This window comes from Hyposmocoma kahamanoa, unplaced genomic scaffold (assembly GCF_003589595.1).
Source record: "Hyposmocoma kahamanoa isolate Upper Pololo Valley unplaced genomic scaffold, ASM358959v1 87, whole genome shotgun sequence".
Lineage (NCBI taxonomy): Eukaryota > Metazoa > Arthropoda > Insecta > Lepidoptera > Cosmopterigidae > Hyposmocoma > Hyposmocoma kahamanoa.
The window spans coordinates 14,167,662-14,174,809 of NW_020654422.1; the positions used below are offsets into that span (position 1 = coordinate 14,167,662).

At 39.4% G+C, this 7,148-nt stretch overlaps 1 pseudogene; it reads right to left on the reverse strand.

Annotated features, from left to right (window-relative positions):
- Positions 1-4,005: 4,005 nt before the first annotated feature.
- LOC113235387 lies at positions 4,006-5,065 on the reverse strand (annotated as a pseudogene).
- Between the last annotated feature and the right edge of the window lie 2,083 nt (positions 5,066-7,148).

The window sequence follows — 7,148 nt, forward strand, 5'->3', positions numbered from 1 at the left end:
CGACACGCCTATCCATAACAGTTGCAGTGACACTCAAAGCTTTAAATCGCAAAGATCTTAGGTGCACTGCCACTGCGCCTATCACCCTCACTCATAAGTTGACAAGTCCCATATGCCTGGATATATATGTATAGAATAGGAAGTACGTGTGTGTAAGAAAGAATATTTTGTACAAAGCCAAGTGTCACAAAAGTTCATTTTGTGAGAATAACTAGCTAATTAGAAGAATTGGTATTTAAATTACACGTGACATTTAATTTTGTTTGAGAAAATCGCTATTTTTTCGAACAAAGTATTAAAAAACTAATCTAACTCAAAAGGCTCAAAAGTTCCCATTATACTGGCAGCATTGCCTCGCTGAACGACAATGGACACTTGCTGAACCAACCACGACCCAGAGCGGTGATAGCAGCACTGTTTCTGAGTCGGCGACCCAAAATATTACAAAACATTATGAAATACTATATTATGTCCATTTGCAACAAAACTGATACCTAAATATGCATGCTACACAAATGGAACTTAACATACAGCTAAATGAATTAATCAAAACTGTTATATTAAATGATAAAATCCAAAAAAAGGTAAATCCAATAATAATTCTTTGATTTATAATAAAAATTTTAACTTCATTATTCGAAACAAGCTCCCATTCAACTTTTAGGCGCATTAGTTTTTTCTTTTTTGTTTAAAGTACTTACAGCATTAAATATTTAGCTTTTTCCATAATCATTTTCAACAAAGCAATTCGGTTCTGGCACCCGAGGCTCAAAGCAGCTTGGAAACGCAAAGAAAATTAATGTCTTATTTAATTTTTTGTCTTTCATTTAACACTTTGCTTAATCTACGGCCGGTGTTCTATAGAATCCTAGGTATTCTATAGAATGCCTAGGAAGTGTGCATTAAAAAAATATATACTATTTTATACATTGCCTAAAGAAGCCCGGTATTCTATAATTCTATACCCCTGAATTATACACATTGCCGTTGACATTATACACTTATAATAAATAAAACAGAAGGTTTCCTATGAATGGGATCTAACAGTTTTTAATAGGTTTAATGGCAGTAGAGTTCCTTGTGAAAGAGTTCTTTCAGGGAACCACTGCTACCGTATTTATTTCTGCCACCAAGTAGTAATGTGAGCTGTACTGTACTGTAATGGTGCTGGTGAAATTGCAAGCACACGGGACTTGCCAATTTATGTCTCAGGGTGACAGGGCGAATTAATGCTCTGCACTTACCATCAGGCGCACGATTGGTTCGTCTCGTCCCGAAGTATCATAAAATAAAATATCTAATAAAAATCATCGACCACGCACAAGCTGAAAATATTTTCCAATTCGGAAAAACGTTGACACTACGTAAAAATTTCTAAATTGACTGCGCTTACCTTGTATACCATTTTTATTAAAAGTATGCTATTAGCATTACAATCACTAGCGTGATGTCACACCTAGGTAGCTAATAAAGGCATAAAAATTAATTACAGTGTAACAGAAGTCACGTAACTTTTATGACATCTGAATTGTTAGTTTGTAGAGTCAGTCACATTCCCTCAAAATACATTTAGAAATCTTTGTGTAAGTATGCATTGGATCAAATGGAATGGAATCAAATATCAATATACAAACACTACTTCCAGGTTTCGCAACTTCCTTGTCAAAGCGCACTGTTGTTGCACATAACCGCATCTAGTTTGCAACAGTTTGCGCGTAATGGAGATTGAATTTATTAAAGCAAATGCTACATCTCGGAGCGACTGACAGCTTGTTACGTGGACGACAAACGAACGCAATTCCTGAGAATGCCTTCTATTTCTAGATTGGAAATTCAACTGATAGTTTGAAGGGAATTCAAGACTTCGAATTGAGCTATGACATAACCAAGATAGAAACTCGTTGAAGTGTATGAGAATTATATTGTCAAATTTAAAACCAAGTTCATAGGTTCCATAAGCGTGGCATAATATTCCGAAATTTCCAAAGTCTATTACATCTAAAAAATTCACTTTGCAGTACTTTAAAAATGTATATGTTATTATTGTTGGTAGGTCTATGTTTATTTGTCAACGACTTCTATCTACACACAAAAACATTCACAACAAACAAAACACTATCATTAGTAATAGTGTTTTGTTATAGTACTGAATTTTGTCAAAGAGTATCAGTACCGTAGTGCCGTGGACAGACGTGACTGTCTATACGTATTGGGAATGAACTAGGCAGACAGATAATATTGAGTGTTTACTAATGATATTAATCCATAGTTGGTGCATTAACGCAAAGCCCCTGGCCAAGTCGCTATTAGTTGGACAATACATTCCATTTTGCTTTGAACCTGGGGCCTTCCGCTTACTATTTATAATTATTATATTACTAAATAGAATAACAAATTAAGTAAAAGAAAACAAATATGTTAAGACAATGTTGAATTTATTGATGTTTTGTTATGTACTTTTCCTCGTGGAAAGGCAAAAATGTTCATGCTGCCTAGTCAAGTACATACATATCGTTCCTAGCCTAGCCTTGGTTATATTTTTTAACCCATTGACTGCCGAAGGTAGTCTTCGAACTGAAATCGGTGGCCACCACATAAACGATCTTCTTCGTAATAATATGTAGTCGGCACTAAAAATTAAAATGCTACTGACGATGCCGATATACGTAATATTACGTATACGTATAATATTGCGTACTTCGGCACCACGTTTTTTTTTAAGAGGCCGACGTACGCAGTAATGCGTATGCGCAAAATAACATACGGACGGCACCTAGAGTAACAAAAGCTAATTCGTTATCTTGCTCTCTCCTACATTCATCAATGACGTCCCCCGCGCTCCCCTTTTCGCCAATTATGCACCTATTTTTTGCCTATTGTCAGCGTTGCGTCACGTGTGCAGTAAGATTAATGTAATTAGTGTGATTTATCATCATGTCGCGCGGACGCGAATCGAGTTGTCGTATTTCACAAAGTCGTCGTCCTTCTACATCGTTACGACCGCTAAATCAAAACGAAGTCGTCAGGATTCTGTATGAAAAAGAATCGTCAGACGATGGGGACTGGATGCTACTCGAAACTCCACGTCTTTCCTATCGATCGCCAGCAGCTTGTGCTAGATATATGGAACCTGACCTCCTGACTACTTATATCCTACTAGAAAATTTTCAGTAGCTATTTAGAAAAAATACTACCTACGGCCAAAAAGGCAGTTCCAGCTTACGAGTTATCTTTTGTGTATGCTATTTGCCCAGTGAAACATGCCTTATGTGTGGTGAAAAGTTTCAAAATTTATTACACCTATCCCCGTACTGCAATTTTGTATACTATTTCGCATTAATCAAATATTCTACAAATTTATCAAAAACCATACCATTACTTGCCAAATCAACGTAAATAATTTAAAACTTTAAATTTATGTTCACCCAATTAGTCAAATAGCGAAATGTGAGCAATACACCGATGTAAATTAATTTTCAAACAGGACCGCATTGGCGTCCACCTTTTTGAATGTTTGACAATCGACTAAATGATGTGCAGCATCTTCACCGCACATCAGTGAAACACAGCGTATGTACGAAACATCGCATCTAGTACGCTAGTACATAGATATCATTGTTATTTGTTTTACATTTATTTGTAGCGTAGAATACATGAGATACTAATATATCTAAAACGAAACAAACTCTGTCTACTGACAAGTCGTAACGAGTTGAGACGTGAAAGTCATCGGTATTAATTTTTAAACAACTTATATTTGCTTACGTCCCCGACCTAATTGACGTCACGTGAATTCTCAACTGCGAGTTTATGCAGTATTAATTTAACCCGTAAGCTAACTTTACAGGTTTTGAAGGGCGGTGCTGGTGAAATTACAGGCACATTGGACTTGTCAACTTATGTCACAGATCTTTGCGATTTAAAGCTCTGAATCGCACTGTAACTTTTTTTATTTTATTTTATGTAGGCAGCAAACAAGCATACCGCCCGCCTGATGGAAAGCGGTTACCGTCGCCAATGAACGCCTGCAACACCAGGGGCGTCACGAGCGCGTTGCCTACCTTTTAGAACCCTTCTCAAACTCCCTTTGAAGGACTTCACGCTATATTCCTGCAGGAAAACCGCGACAGGGCGTTCATTCTACAACCTTACTGTAGTACGTGGAAGCTTTTCTAAAACCGTACAGTGCGAGATCGACTCGGTTCCAGAGTGTGAGGATGAACTCCCTGCCGGAGGCGAGCGGTGCGATGATAAAATGTTACTGTTGGCATCATGTCAAACAGTTCACCAGAACATTGGCCATAGTACAAACGATAGAATAGGCATAGGGAAGCAAAGTCTCTCCCCCAAGACAGTGGTTCAATATCGTCTGTATGCACAGGATCGTCAACAATTCTTATAGCACGTCTTTGAACCGCACCAGCTGGTATCCAGGAGCTCCCGCCCAAAGATGGCACCAGTATTCCATGCGGGGATGATCTTGTGACTTACAAAATAGCAGTTTCTGCTCCGAAGTGAAATACCGCTTAGCCCTGTTGAGCAAGCAAAGCTTTTTGGACGCTAGTCTGACTTTGCCATCTAAGTGACTACGGAACTGAACGTCACAAGAGATGTTGACACCAAGGATCCCGATGCTCTCCAAGTTATTTAATGGCTTGTTCTGGAACAGAAGGTCTGCAGCAAATAGAGTCTTTTTAGCGGTGAACGTGTAAACTTGTGTCTTGGTGGGGTTAAATTGGACTAAGCTTAGTCGTCCCCAATCAGTAACCCTCTCCGGGGTTTTTTCTGTTTGTAAGACAAGTTGTTTACGGCTCTCCTCTACGAAAGACCAAGGGGACTTATCATGGCCAGTGTAATAGGCGTCCACTGTGCTGTCACACGCGTAAACAGAGAATGCCGTCAGTAGACAGCATATCATTAATGTGTAACAAAAGCAGCATAGAACTTTCATAGCGTAGGGACGGAGACAGCACAGAACCTTACGGGACACCAGCGTTAATGTCCAAACCGTCAAAGCAACTACCATCGACGACAGTTGCCAGACCCGATCAAACGCCTTCGCCATATCTAGGTTGACAGCCAAAGCCTCACCTTGACTCTCAATGGCAGAAGCCCATCAGTGAGTGAGATACACTGAAAGGTCACTAGTAGAGCGACAACGGCGGAAGCCATATTGGCGGTCGCTGATTAGGTCATGAACTTCTAGGTATCTAAGGAGATGGCCGTTAATTACACGTTGCATTACCTTGGAGAGAAGGGAGGTTGTGGCTATAGACCTGTAACTTGACGGGTCTGATCTGTCACCTTTTTTGGGCACTGGATGTACGTAGACAGTTTTCCACGAGATCGGGACTTTAGATAGGGAGTAGGAGAGCGCATAGAGGCGCGTTAACACGGGATACAACCCCGGAGCACACACTTTAAGCACCACTGCCGGTATACCGTCTGGGCCACTTGCTTTATGAATATTGAGCGAAAGCAACTGGTGTCGAACCCGCTGTTGCGTTATAACGATTTCTGGCATGAAGGTACTGCACCAAGGGGTGGTAGGTGGCGCAGCTCCGCCACCGTCCATAGTCGAGTTCGAAGCAAAGAGAGTACCCAGTAAGTCGGTTTTCTCTTTAGCGCTATAGGCTAGATCAGGTTTATGGTAACTGTAGCTTACCATCACTCACCATACTCGTACTATAAAAAAAATCAATTTTACAATATTATCACTGTTGTAGTAGGAACACGAAGCGAAGATTTATGAAGAAAGACGCTTATATCTCCAAATGCGCAACAGCTTTTATTGACGTAGTTGTATGATCGACATAATCGCGCTCATCCCCGATCGTGCTCATCAGCGGCAGCCAACGATCAAGAACGACGATTGTATGAGCTTTCATCCGAGTATCCCACACGTTAGAAGTACTGAAATGCCACTTATATTTGATTTGATACAAAACATTTTTTTTTTATGAAGGATATTTTGCAGTTGGCCTTGACTGCGCCACCGGATTAAAGGGCGAGCTGAGGGCTCATAACCCGTATTGATACAAAACATTTTTTAAGGATATTTTGCAGTTAGCCGCTGATGGCTTTGACTGCGCCATCGGATTAAGATACAAAACATTTTTTTTAAGGACACTTTGCAGTTGGCTGCTGATGGCTTTGACTGCGCCACCGGAAAAAAACTTTCCTTTTGCAACTTAAATGGTAATTTAGTTCGACAGCGCGTTCTATTTTGAACCCAACGCCATCTAGCGGTAAGGTGAGGTTACTAATATTTCTTGTTCGTGGTGTTTACAGAAATATTACTGTTAAAAAGAACCTGGCTGTTTGAAAAACTCATTTGTTTCTTTTATTGATGGCCTTCAGGCCAGTGTTTTATATTTTAAAAGCGTAAATAAAAGTCTGCCCACGCGTGTTATTTAAATCTGAACACGTGTATGACAGGTATTAAAGTACCGTGAGAGGCATTGAAATTATATTATAAAAGTCCTGCATCGGTGCAAGCGACCTCCCTAAAGAACAAGGTGAAAAAGATAGCGTTTCTCTCCCTACACAAAGGAACGGTAGAGCTAGTCGATTTTAAAGCGAATAGATTTTGAATTTACCTACCTAAGTAGTAAAAAAACGCAACATTTTTAAAATATAAGAAATATGAGTATTTATACAAATTACTTATTAAAGTCACGAAATACTTTCCGAGTTATTACAATTATTTTTAATAATATCGCTCTTATTATTAATACAAAGATCGAATACTTATAAAAAATTCCTTCGATCCGGCCGGATTCCAACCAACGTCTTCTAGCAAACCGTGCCAGACGCTATGCCAACTAAGCCACGGAACGACCCAACGGACCGCACAAATTTCTCTATGTGTTTATTGTCGGATCTTTGTAGTCGGTTTTTCAACGACTGTTTAGCTAGAAGACGTTGGTTCGAATCCGGCCGGATCGATGGAATTTTTTGTATTAATAATTATAACAAACTAGTGAAGTAATTTAACAAAAAAAAAATTGAGTATCAATTCAATACAAATTTAATATAGCTTTATTTTTGCAACTGCCTCCGTGGCCCAACGGTTCCCGTTATGGTTTGCCACGCAAAGGGCCCGGGTTCGATTCCCGGGCCGGGAGAAATATTTGTATGGCATTTAT